At 41.7% G+C, this 14,176-nt stretch overlaps 1 non-coding gene across 1 annotated transcript; it reads right to left on the bottom strand.

The window, feature by feature from the left end:
- Positions 1–12,057: 12,057 nt before the first annotated feature.
- On the bottom strand, positions 12,058–12,129 carry TRNAW-CCA (transfer RNA tryptophan (anticodon CCA)). Its single transcript has one exon. It is a non-coding gene; the product is annotated as a tRNA-Trp (tRNA).
- Positions 12,130–14,176: the final 2,047 nt, after the last annotated feature.

The following is a 14,176-nucleotide window of genomic DNA, read 5'->3' as shown; positions in this document are numbered from 1 at the left end:
GATTCATAAACTCCTCCATACTTAATTCAGATTCTTATTTGTTTAAGCAGTTTTTTTTTCTGAGGACATTTGTTTAAGCATTTTTTCCTGAGGAAAAGGGCATTACTTTCTTCAGTTTCTCAAAGAGGTATATAGCTCCCTCCCCATTAGAAAAGGCTTGGAAGTGCTGCCCGATAGATTGTCTCTATTTAATAGACTTTATTAAATTAACTGTGCACAAAAGCTATTATGTCAAAGCTTTGAGTTGAATATATACTCAAATAAAGCAAAATCTTATTAAGGCTCATTTGTGTGATTGATTATTCCGTCTACGCTTTCAGTAGCTGGGATGAATTTATGGCTAAATACTTATGAAACCAGGGTGTCCCTCTGAGATGCCCAGATTAGAGAGTGCTTTACTCTGCAAAGATGCACCTGCCCTGAGGAGTCATATTTGTCTTTTTCTCAGCTCTTCTAACACAAATCAAGAAAGTGAATCCAATAGTAATCAATAATTCAAGCCCCACCAATGCATACTCCCCATTCATAATTTTCCTCAAAATGTACTGCTATTTTCTGAAGATATTTTAAGATGACAATTAGAGAGTCTTCTACTGTCTCAATAAGCGGGATTTCTAGAAGGAAACAGCTGGGAAACATGTTGGAATTATAGAGAAGAGATCGATTTAGACAAACCATTTTTTTTTTTTTTCTGGTTTCAAAGCCCAGACAAACTCAGTGTTTTGAAAAGCACAGATGTCAGAAGGTTTTTCCTGAGGCAATTCAACATGCACTTGAAGGACCCTTCTCTGACAAGGACTATGCTTTGCCTTTTCAAAGCCCACTCAGGTAAAGATGGTTATCCTGTGTTATAGATAATGGCTGACAGGATTGAACAGAATCCTCCCAGGGGACTGAAGCTAATGGGTTGAAAGTTCTGTGTCTTTAATCTATTTGCCCCGAGAAATGTCATCTCTTCTTCCTAATACAGAACTCAAAACCCTGAAGTGGAGAATATAAACACACACACACACACACAAAGCCAGCTCCAGTGATCACATCTTTGATTTTTTTATTATTTAACTTTTTGGCTTATTCTATTTCTCTATTTTTTAGTATTAATTTTGTAATCTGTTAGTCATATCTTTATAGCGAGTCTCTGACTCAGGATTTTGGTGCTAATGGCTCCCTTTCTCTGGAATGTTTTACCACTCACATTTCTGCTCAAATGTCTCCTTCTCAGATACAAAATTTTCCTGAACCCTTTACTTAAAAATTGTTCATGCTCACTTCTCTCCTCCTCTAAATGCAGCTTTAATTTTCTTCAGAGTATTTGCAGTCATTTAACATTCCATAAATGTATTACTTTGTTATTGTCTGTTTTTCCCCAGCATGGTGTAGGTACTCAACAAATAAATAACCCTTTATTTAGAGTTTAAATTACTGTAGCTTTTCCAATATTGGCCTTTTAGCTTCATTGTTAAATGGATAAATGAAAGAGTGTTCGAAGGATTTAACTATACGAGGTTGAGAAAAAAGCCCTGTATTTTCTTACTTACTCTCTCCAAAGCTGTCTTTGAGAAAGCTTGCATGCACTGACATGTGTTCAGGTAGTAACTGTTGAGTGCTGACTATGTACCTGGCACTGATCTACATGCTAGTTGGAGAGTGACGTTATACCCTTACTAAGCTAGACTTTGTGAATACTTGAACACTCAGCTATGATTTTGGGTTCGAGCTTTTGTCTAAAACAAGTACTATTCTGAGGTCTCATATTACCAGTATGTCAGGATTCTGTTCTTTCCCCTTGGGTTTTCATGGGGAAAGAGGTAGCAAAATGATAACATAGATAAATGGAGTTTTGAGAGGATGCCTAAAAGATTAGTTTCTTGTCCTAAAAAAATAGATTGGTTGATTTATTATCCAGTACAGTTAAAATATGATTTTAAGTGCGTACTTTTCTTACAGAAAATGTTTATAAAGAATATTATTAAAAATAAGTATAATTTTATTTTCCTCACATTTTATCCTTAAACACTGAACTCATTTTATTGGAATATTATTGGAAAATTTTAATTCTGAGTTTTCACATTGCCAATAGCAACCACTTAATAGAAAATACTTTTCAAAATGAAGTGTATTACTACTGGGATTTGGATGAGAGAGCTCAAGATGATCACTATATACATTGAATCTTTTACATTTATTTGTCCCAAGTCTATTTTGTATACACTTTTCACCTTTAAATTTCTGTGTCATCATCTTTTGGCTTTCACACTATTCCATCCCAATTTTTACCTGTATTACATCTCTGAAATTCTACTATTGTATTTCTGTCACATGTATTCTATAATGTTCTTGAATCTCCACAATTTACTAATTTAGTGAAATTATACATGCCATATGCTATAGCAAATAATAATTTCAAAAGTCTGTTTAAAATTGTCATTCTCTGTATAAAGGACTTTGAGAACTTTCTAGAATGCATTTGTCAATAAGACTGAGTTTTTCATTTTTGTATAGCAGATTTGAACACCATTACTCAATCTTTACATACCTCTTTTTACTTCTCCATTTATCTAGGCCTAAGTTGTACTTCCTCTAGTAAATTGTTCTGTGATAATTCTAGAATACATTGACTGAACTCCTTTTAGGTGTCCATAGAATTTTATTGTTGATATTAAAATATTTTGATTCTCAAATTCAGGCTTCAGTTCAGTTCAGGCACTCAGTCATGTTTGACTCTTCGTGACCCCATGGACTGCAGCACACTAGGCTTCCCTGTCCATCACCAACTCCCAGAGCTTACTCAAACTCATGTCCATCGAGTCAATGATGCCATCCAACCATCTCATCCTCTGTTGTCCCTGTCTCCTCCCACCTTCAGTCTTTCCCAGCATCAGGGTCTTTTCTAGTGTAGTCAGTTCTTCACATCAGGTGGCCAAAGTATTGGAGTTTCAGCTTCAGCATCAGTCCTTCCAAAGAACACCCAGGACTGATCTCCTTTAGGATGGACTGGTTGGATCTCCTTACAGTCCAAGGGACTCTCAAGAGTCTTCTCTAGCACCACAGTTCCAAAGCATCAATTCTTCAGCACTCAGCTTTCTTTAGGGCCCAATTCTCACATCCATACATGACTACTGGGAAAACCATAGCTTTGACTAGATGGACCTTTGTGGGAAAAGTAATGTCTCTGCTTTTTAATATGCTGTCTAGGTTGGTTATAGATCTTCTTTCAAGGAGCAAGTGTCTTTTAATTTCATGGTTGCAGTTACCATCTGCAGTGATTTTAGAGCCCCCCAAAATAAAGTCTGTCACTGTTTCCATTGTTTCCCCATCTATTTGCCATGAAGTGATGGGACCGGATGTCATGATCTTCGTTTTCTGAATGTTGAGTTTTAAGACAACTTTTTCACTTTCCTCTTTCACTTTCATCAAGAGGATCTTTAGTGCTTCTTCACTTTCTGCCATAAGGGTGGTGTCATCTGCATATCTGAGGTTATTGATATTTCTCCTGGCAATCTTGATTCCAGCTTGTGCTTCATCTAGCCTAGCATTTCACATAATGTACTCTGCATATACGTTAAATAAGCAGGGTGGCAGTATGCACCCTTGACATACTCCTTTCCTGATTTGGAACCAGTCTTCTGTTTCATCGGACTCAAATTCAGGCTTAGTGTACTATTATTAATTGGTGCATGTTTTCTTATTGTTTTCTTTGTAGCATATTACCATTCCCAAATATATTGCAAGTTTCTTGAAATTATATCTCTAAATTCTCTCATAGTAGCCCTGAGTAAGTACTTATTAAATTAAACTGAATATAGAAGAAAGATCTCTAAATGTAAAAGTCAACTCTGGGCATACATTTTGTTCTCCAGTTGGTAGGCATGTTTCTTTGTAGTTCTTCCAGCAGTTCTGGTTTTGAAGGTTGTATTATCTCCTGTGGGAGTAAAACATGTATATCAACTGTCAAGTGCTGTGTAACAAACCACCTCCCAAAACATAATGGCTTTAGAAATAGATTTGTTATTTCTCATAATTCTGGGTTGGGCTCAGCAGGGTGATTCATCTGCTGCATGAAATCTCAGCTGGGGTCACTTGTATAGCTGCGTAAAGTTAGGTGGTCAACTGGAGCTAGAATGTTCAAGAAAGCTATACTCCCATGTCTGGCCCCTCAGCTGTGGTACTTAGAGCTGGGGCAGGTGACCCTTCCCCTCTTCTAATACAACAGTCTAGCCTGAGTTTCTTTACATAGCATCTGGTTCCTAAGAAGGCAAAAAGAAAAGCTGCTAAGCTTCCTCAGGCCAGAAACTGAAAGTCATACAACTTTATTTCTGCCACATTCTCCTGGTTTAGGCAAGTCCCAGAACCAGCCAGAATCAAGGGAAGGGGCTCCGCCTCTCAATGGGAGGGGCAGCAAAGTCATACTGCTGAAGAGCAGGTAGTGTGGGAGGAACTGTACGTGGCCATTTTTCAAATAATCTATCACAGCATGATAGCATGAAAGAAATGTGACATCATCTAGACAAACTTTAAAAATTTTACATCTAAGAATGCTGAAGCGTAGAAAAGTTAGATGCCTTACCCAGGGTACCACAGCTGTTTTCCTAGACCTTCTCTATACAAATTATAGTCCCTGGACCAGTAGTGTGAACATCACTGGGAGCTTGTTAGAAATACAGATTCTCAGGCTCCCCCAAACCTACTAAGCCAGCATGTGTCTTTTCCCACAATCCTCAGGGGCTCTGAAGGCACATTCAAGTTTACTGAGAAGTGCCATTGCTCTTTTTACTTTGAAAAACTGAGACAGAAAAGCTACCACCTACAAAAGAAGAATGTTTTACAGTCAGAGGCTTGACTCAGCATGGAAAAGGCTTTGTTTACTTAGTACTTATTGTGTTTTTTTTTTTTTTTTTTAAAGCACTGCCCTTAGATCTTTACAGTTACTCTTGAATTTAATCCTTACAACAACCTTGAGGGGTAATTATTATAACTTCCATTTTACAAAAGAGGAAACTGATACTCAAAGACCTGTACTTGTATCTAGTGGAGCAGAATTCAATCCTAGGGTTTTCTGATTCCAGACTCCACGCTCTTAATTATGGGACTGTATACACTGGCAACTGCCATATGGCAGCAGTGAAGGAGTCTAAATGTTTAGAGGAACAGCCCGTTAGAGGGGAGCCCTGGTGTGTGGCTGGCTTGGTGAGCTGCTGCTTTTCTCCTGACGCCTCCCACTCCCACCATGCCTAAAGTGAAGAGGCTGGCATGGGTGTGTGACAGATGGTACGGCCCTGCTCTGCCATATGTGCACTGCTCCTCATTCCTGGGCACACAGCTGCCTGACACAGGCCTTGCCTGTTGGGCAGCTGCCTCTCGAGGTGTCTCCAAGAGCCGTTGCTCAGAGAGTGCAGTCCAGCGTTTTCTCCGCTTTCTCTTTCAGACACACCTTCCTGCCACTCTTCGGGTCTCCACCTGAAGCAGAGAGCCCTGTTTGGGCTCTTACAGGGAGCCAGTGCCAGTCTTTGAGCTGCACATAACAGGTGGCATGTGGATGAAGTGCATCCAAAAGTGGGCGAGCGAAGGAGAGGAGCAGGGAATAGCTCCTCCTGGAATCCCGCTTCTGGGAGAGCTCGGTGCCTGCCAGAGCTTCCTTCCACCAGCTGTGCGTGGGCTGGAAAGGCAATTTCCTCCTTGCTGTTCCCTTTCCAGGAATGAGAGAGGAAGGAATGAAGAATGAGGACCAAGTGCAAGCAAGGGCACTCCTCTTCCCAGACCCAGAAGCCATGGGAAGAGAGAGCAAAGAAAGAAAGCCCCAGAATTCTTCCACATTGCAGTCAAGAGCAAGATTCACATTTGCTTTGGTCCCATCAACACTTTATGCCACCACATGATAGGTTAACAGCTGACATCTAATGTTAGTTGTGCAGTATTAGCCCTGGTGCTATGATTACCCTTTCTGGATTCAAATTTATGTGCTGTCAGTTTCTTTGGGTAATTTACTAGATCTTGACAAGCCTCAGGGTTATCATTTGAAAACTAAGAGTGATAATTTTATCTCCTCATATGGTTGCTGTGAGAAATAAGTGAAAAAAATACATTTTAAGGGAATACATAGGCCAATAACTGGCAATTAATGTGTTTTTGATAAATGTTATTTAGTAATGCTAAAGTTTTTGTGAGTGTAAAAACTTTGACTCATCCACTGTTGTATCACCAGCTCCCAAAACAGTTCCTGGCACATAGTAGTTAGTTATTATTTGATAAATAAATGAATTATTTGATGAATGAGTTACTGACCAAATACTATAATATAATATTCTGATTGTTATTTCTGTGCTTGATCAGATGGCTCAATAGCTTTAGGTAGAGGGTTGAGCACTTCCATATGTGTGCACGTATGTGTGATTGTGTGTGTGTGTGTGTGTGTGTGTGTGTGTCTATGAGAGTAGACAGAGATTTTTCAGATGCTGCTAAGTTGGTCGAAAATGATACTGCTTTTTTTTTTTTTGAAACTAATTTTCCCCCTTCTCTCCTTCTCTCTTCCCCTTCCTTCCTTTCTTTTTCTTATTATTTCCTGTTCTTATTTTGGCTTTGGCATTTAAATCCTGCCTCAGGGCTTATCTGAATAGATTGCTTTCATGCTCACAATAGAGTAGAAATGAATAACATAGGTGGAGACCCAAGGTCTTTGCCAAGTGAAATAGTACAACCTTCGTGCTCTGTTTTTCAACAATGAGCTTGCTTTTGTTGTAATTCAGACTAAGCGCCAGGACAGTCCTTCTGCAGCCCTCCTTGGGAGAATGAGCATCTGAGGGAGTGGAGCTCCTCCAAGTCCGGGCTGTTGGAGGCCTGAAGGCTCTGACAGCCACCTGCTCCTTCACTCCTGCATGTGCTGGAAGGAAGACAGGATGAGCAAAAAGACACGTGTGCAGGAGGACACAACCAGAGGCACAAGAATCAGTACATAAAAATCTACTGTGCAGAGAATGGAGTTACTGTGCTCAGTAATTAAGTTCTGAGATGGTGAGACTGAGGGGACTTTCCATAGTTAAAGAAAGGGCCTAGAATAAAAGACTAGCCTTGCGTTTCCTAGGGGTCTTCTGCTTTAGGTCAGAGATTGGGGAGCCCAACAAGGATCCTGGGCAGACATTGCTCTCTTGTCCCTCAGGTATCCTCTCTTCCTGAAGGGATGATTTTATAACAATAACTGGGAGCAGGGTACTTCCCTGGTGGTCCAGTGGTTTGGATTCTGTGCTTGCAGTGCATGGGGCACGAGTTCGATCCCTGCTCAGAACTGCAATCCTGTATACTATGCAAAAAATAAAAGAAATGGCAATAGGATATGCTCTTTCAGAAATGAAGCTTGGGAAGACTCTCAGTCCTGGGGTTTGCTTCAAAATCAGTGGCAGCTTTGTCACTGTATACATGTCTGGGCCTCAGGATTTTGATCAAAATTCCTGGAGGATCATTCAGGTTTGTTTATTATTTTATTAAATAACCCTTTTAATTTTAGAGTAATTTCAGATTTACAAGCATATTGCACAGATAGCCCAGACAGCTTCCATGTAGCCCTCACCCATTTCCTTTCAGTGTTAACATCATAGATCTCCATGCTGCAATGGTATTTCTATTAACCAAACTTCAGACTAGATTTAGATTTCACCAGTTTTTCACTACCCCTTCTTCTGTTCAAGGACCCCATTGAGATACCTCATGGCATTTAGTTGACATGTCTCCCCAGTCTTTTCTGTTCTGTGACAGTTTCTCTGTGTTTCCTTGTTTTCCATGACCTTGAGAGTCTTGAGGAATCCTGGCTAAGAGTATATTTACTTTTTAAAAGTTTGGAGTTGACTCTGTCTATAAAGGACACTTTTGTTAGGAACTCCTTTCTGTGCAGGTGCTTGAGCTTGCACTTTATTTTGCATATATTTTCCCCATGAGTTCTTTATTAAGCTTTCATACTGTCTGTCAAGAATCTATGACATCTTGATGACAAATAATCTATTTTTGGTTAGGGATGAAAATATGTTTTAGCTAATATAAGTCAATGTAAAACTGAAATTGAGAATTTCAGTTTCAAAATATCAAAATGCATTACATGCACAAAGCAGTTTGGTACAAGAATCTTGGACTAAATAAACTTTTATGGCTCTGGTAAGGATAATTGTCACACGTATTGAGTACTAACCATGAATGAGGTGTACTGTACCCGGTGAGCTGGGTATGATAAGGCATTTAACTCTGCCATGGCTTTTTGGATGTGTCAACTTGGCTGGGCTCAACTACAGTCCAAGAAATGTAAACTCAAAGGACCAGAAAGATTCCCAGATAGTTATTTTGGACCATATGATTCTTGCTTTTGCTTGGATAGCAGACTAGAGAAGAGCATGGTTTCTTAACAGCAGCACTAATTGATAATTAGAACCAGACAGTTCTTCTTTGTAGGGCTATCCTATGCATTGTGGGGTGTTTAGCAGCCTACACTAAGTTCTATTAGCACCCCCAAGTTGTAACAACTAAAAATGTCTCCAGAAATTGCCAAATGTGCCCTGGGGGACAAAATTGCCCCCAGCTGAGATCCATTGAAATAGATAGAAAGTTAGCACAGGGCTGTTGCACTTGGTTCCAAGAGGAAATATTTCAAGCATAATGAAAACTGTTAGGCAGAAAGAATGAATGACAGATCTAGTCACTGCCCTGGGAGCACTTGGTCAAGGGGAAGAAGGAGAGGAGTACAGAGGGCCTTGGGTTCATCCAATGTAACAAGCCTGACCCTGTTAAAATCAGGATGAGATGAGGGGAAAACAAAAGAGAGAGCAAGCTAACCAGTAATCACTTACGTGTGCTCCACAGTCTGGACTGCTCAGAGATGTTCACGGAGTTATACAGAGACGAGAAGAGAGAGGAAGGAGACAGAGGTGGCCAGGAGGATAAAAGGGGGAATCAAAAGGAGAGAGACAGATCCAGCCAGTAATCAGTTCCCTAAGTGTTCTCCACAGTCTGGAGCACACACAGAGATTCACAGAGTTGGGTAGAGAAGAGAAGGGGGAGGGAGGAGATAGAGGCAACCTAGTGGAGAAAAAGGAGATCCCAAAGAGGGAGAGAGCAATCAAGCCAGTAATCTTGCTCCCAAGTAAAAATGGGTAATGAAGATTGGGTTCTTAAAGGCACAAAATTGATAACAAATACCAAAAAGCAAAGATTAAAAATCTAGAGTAGAGGTTGGATTTTCAAAAATACAATATTAAAAATAAGCAAACAAAAACATAGTCACAAAAATTATAAAATATATATATACAAAGTTTGCTTTAAAAAATAGGGTCTTTTTTTTTGCAAAGTAATAGTAGGTTATAAAAATGAAAATTAAAGGAGTAATAGGATTTTTAAATATAAAAATTTAAAAAAATTAAAGAATGATAATAGTAAAAATATATCTAGGACTTTCTCTGGTGTTGTTTTGGACAATGTGGGGTCAGTTCATTTTTAGATAGTTCCTTGATCTGGCTTATACTTCTCAAGATCTATAGGCCCCTTCCTATGTAGTCGGTGCTAACTACAGGGTTTTAGTCTATTGCACCTGTCACTTACAAGGCAGTTCCCTCTGTTTGTTTTAGCTTCTTCTGTTTGCTGGTCTCTTCAGTGTCTAATTTCCACCCTGACACAAGGAGGTGGTGGTGGTCCCTTTTCTCAGGCTCACTTGTTCAGTTGTGCTGTGGGGAGGGAGGAACGCTGCAAACAAATATCACTGGTGTCTGTGGGGAGTGCTCACAATGTCTCAGCCACACTGGGTTTGCCCCTGCTCACAGCGTGCGTGCTTTCCCAGTCTACACTGTTCAGGCTCTAAGATGCTCTGCTGGGAACTGTCTGAGGCTGGCTCTGGGTTGTATGCACTTCCCGGGTCTAAATAAGCTGCTCAGGTTCAGGCACTGGGGTACTCCACAAAGGCGCAGACTTGGTTGGGCCTGCATTTTGTGCCCTTCCCAGGTCCGAGCAGCTCAGATGACCAGGTGTTTGGTGAGCGTGGTCGCTGCGACTTATCACCTCCCCCGTCCCTGCTGCTCGGTTTTCAGCGCACCTTCTCAGGCGGATGTTGACTGTCCAGAATTCCAAGAAGTCTTGGTTAGCAATGAAGCCTGCATGCAGTTTGGTAGATAATGCCTCTCTGGGGCCGCAGTTGTCCCCTTCTGGCTCTGGCTGACCTCGTCTGTCTGTCACTGGAGGAGGATAGACTGGTCTGCAGCCAGCTAGCTCTGCTCAGTCCTTTGTTCTGTTAGCAGGCCAGACAGTGTCTTAGGTTAGGGCTTTTCTCATAGCTCTAGTCAGTCCTTTGTTCTGTGAGAGTGCCTGGCGGTGTCTTAGGTTAGGGCAGTTTGCGAGGTAGCTATCCCACAGTCTGGTTTGCTAGCCCAAGTTAGTTCCCTCAGATTGCCCTGGGGGCATTCAGGCCCGGTCCTTACTCTAAGCAATGCAGCCCTCGCCTCCCTGTCCAGCCCCCACTTGCTAGTGGTGGATGCAGGTGTCTGAGCTGCTTCTCCACTGGGAGTTACCATTGGGCACATAATCTGTGGGTTTTGATTATTTATTTATTTTTCCTCCCAGTTATGTTGCCCTCTGTGGTTCCAAGGCTCACTACAGACTAGCCAGTGAGAGTGTTTCCTGGTGTTTGGAAAGTTCTCTCTTTTTTAAGACTCCCTTCCCGGAATTGATCTCTGTCCCTGCCTCTTTTGTCTCTCTTTTTATCTTTTATATTTTTTTCCTACCTCCTTTTGAAGACAGTGGGCTGCTTTTCTAGGTGCCTGATGTCCTCTGCCGGCATTCAGAAGTTGTTTTGTGGAATTTACTCAGCGTTCAAATGTTCCTTGATGAATTTGTCGGGGAGAAAGTGGTCTCCCTGTCCTATTCCTTCGCCATCTTAGGACTGCCTCTTGACTCTGTTAAAATCAACAAAAAGTTTTCTGAACTTCAAAATTGGGCAGTTTTAGAATAACAGAACAAGACTATCTGGCTGCTGGTGGTGACACTGCAGAGACCAGTGGATGGGCAGATAAACTATTGTGGTGTGTAGGTTCATCTCACTTTGGGTTAAGATGGGGAACGTCTGCCTTTCGGTCTTCCATTAGTACCTACCCAGGGACTGTGTGCCTTGTTTTTCTAGAAACCTCTCAACCATGTAATAGGGAGATTATGGTTCTGACAGGGTTGTGTAAGCATCCTGAGATTTTATAGCCATTTTAAAGTCACTGTTTATATTTGCACCTGAATCCTTTCCAGTATTTTGTAATCCCCTGTAATCAAGCTACCCTTCTGCTTTAGGTAAATATGTAAGAATTCAAAGATTCTTTCCTCTAAATAAACTGTGTCTTATGGATGCTCTTCGATGTGATTCCTGCATTTCAGACTGTCAACCATTGAGTTCTGAATGATTTCCCCTGTGTAAATGCACAGACACCCTTCTTGAGCTCTTTAGGCTATCATGGTTTAGATAATTCAATTAGCTTTCCTAAATCTTAGCAGTAGATGTATTTTTAAGAAGGAAATTAAAACTTGACTACATTAATTGCTTTTTCCCCACAGTGTTCCTGCCTGATCTTTCTACCCCCTGTTGCCAAGCTGGTGTTTGCAAAGAAGCCAAGGTGATGTTAGGAGTCCTTGCTTATTAGTTCATGTCAAGTGACCAATGCAGGGAGCCCTGACGCAACAGTCTGCATGTGACACGAGGATGGGGCTACTGAACTGTTCCCCCAACCAGGTGCTGCTGAAACAAGGTGTCCTGGGGATCTTGTTGAAATGTAAATGCTAATTCAGTCGATCTAGGGCAGGGCCTGGGATCCTGCATTTCTAGCAGGTTCCCAGAGGATGCCAGTGCTGCTGGTCCCCAACAGAACACACTTTGGACAATGAGGATTTAACCCTGTATTTTTGTGGTTGGAAGTTTGAAAGTGAAAGTGAAGTCACTCAGTCGTGTCCAACTCTTTGTGACCCCGTTGACTGTAGCCTACCAAGCTCCTCCATCCATGGGATTCTTCAGGCAAGAATACTGGAGTGGGTTGCCATTTCCTTCTCCAGGGGATCTTCCCAACCCAGGGATTGAACCCGGGTTTCCTGCATTGGAGGCAGATGCTTTAACCTCTGAGCCACCAGGGAAGCCCATAAAGTTTAGAAGCTGCTAAATTCAGTATCTGACTTAATCAGGGTGTAAGTCACTTAATATTCACTGCATCTTGCATGCATGCTCAGTCTCTTTAGTCATGCCTGACTCTTTTGCTACCCCATGGACTGTAGCTCACCATGCTCCTCTGTCCATGGGATTGTCCAGGCAAGAATACTGGAGTGGGTTGCCATGCCCTCCTCCAGGGAATCTTCCTGATCTAGTGATGAAACCCTTGTATCTTATGTCTCCTGCATTGGCAGGCGAGTTCTTTACTGCTAGTACCACCTGGGTGACAATTGCTGTTCCAGTTCTACTTTGAAGTATGGTATAAATCGTGGGTGAATTGCAAAAACAGTATGTTTAGCAAAGAAGCCAGTTACAAGAGAGTACATAGAGTCCAATTCTATTTACGTGAATTTCTAGAATAGTTGAAATTCAGCCAGAGTGACAGATATTAGATCAGTGGTTTCCTGGGCCTCTGGTGATGAAGGTGTTGTCTGGATTTGTTAGGGGTGATAATAACCCTTGTATTATATTTTAGAGATGATACTGATATGTTTATAAATAAATGATACAGTTCCTGAGACTAGCTTCAAAATAATCCACTGGGGAAATGGATAAAGGTATAACTAAAACAAGAGTGGCCATGTGTTGATAATTGTTGAAGCTGGGTGTTGGGTACATGGCCTTCACTGTCAGTTCAGTTCAGTTCAATCACTGAGTCGTGTCTGACTCTTTGCAGCCCCATGGAATGCAGCACGCCAGGCTTCCCTGTCCATCACCAACTCCCAGAGCTTACCAAACTCATGTCCATTGAGTCGGTGATGCCATCCAACCATCCAACCATCTCATCCTCTGTTGTCCCCTTCTCTTCCCACCTTCAGTCTTTCCCAGCATCAGGATCTTTTCCAGTGAATCAGTTCTTCACATCAGGTGGCCAAAGTATAGGAGTTTCAGCTTCAGCATCCAGTCCTTCTAATGAATATTCAGGACTGATTTCCTTTAGGATGGACTGGTTGGATCTCCTTGCAGTCCAAGGGACTCTCAAGAGTCTTCTCCAACACCACAGTTCAAAAGCATCAATTCTTCGGTACTCAGCCTTCTTTATGGTCCAACTCTCACATCCATACATGACCACTGGAAAAACCATAGCTTTGACTAGACAGACCTTCATTGTACTGTTATATATTTCTGTATATGTGACTATTTCCAGAACATAAACTTTTAAAAAAAAATTATTTTTCTTCAAAATTTTTTTGTCACAGTGAAAGCTTTTCCTTCATGTAGACGATATTATCACCAAAGATTACTTTCATTCAGTTACTCAACATATGTTTGTTGTGCCCTATACTGTGCTAGGTAATGGGGATACATCAGTGAATGGAGCTGAGAAAATCCCTGCCTTCACAGTGCTTGCATTCTGATGCAGAAGACAGGCAGTAACTGGTTAAGGTAATAAGTAAATAGACTGTACAGTGTGTAAGATATAAGTGCTGTGGGAAAACTAGTAGAGGGTAAGGGGAGCAGAAGTGGGGAAGAGTGTGAGGGACAGATGAGGGCTCACTGAGGAGTTGGGTGCTCAGGATAGGCCTTCCTGAGATGACATTTGTATCAAGTCCTGAAGGAAGTGAGGGACAGAGGACACATATGTTGGGACCGAACATCCTAGGCAAAGAACACCTGGTAAGAAACCTCAACAAGAGCAGCCTGAGGCTCAAGCCAAAAGGAAGAGAACCTTGTGACTGAGTGGTCTGTGGGGAAGAGGGAAGAAGGAAATAAGAGAGGAAATCGGTCAGTGAGGGTCCAGACCAGTCACTGTAATGACTGACTTGCTCTCAGATGGAGGTCACCTGCGGGTTTTGAGCAGGGCATGGTTCAATCTGACTCTTGTGTTGAGAAGAGACTCTCAGAGCAAGGGCAGAAGTAAGGGGTGGGGGGCAGGCAGGCAGGTGACTCCAGTAGCCTGGACTGTCTCCAGTACCTTCTCTCACGTGCTGTGTGTCACTGGCTCCATATCCTATTATTCACAGCCAAGGATAC

Source organism: Bos taurus, chromosome X, assembly GCF_002263795.3.
Source record: "Bos taurus isolate L1 Dominette 01449 registration number 42190680 breed Hereford chromosome X, ARS-UCD2.0, whole genome shotgun sequence".
Lineage (NCBI taxonomy): Eukaryota > Metazoa > Chordata > Mammalia > Artiodactyla > Bovidae > Bos > Bos taurus.
This window is presented reverse-complemented; position numbering and strand designations above follow the sequence as displayed.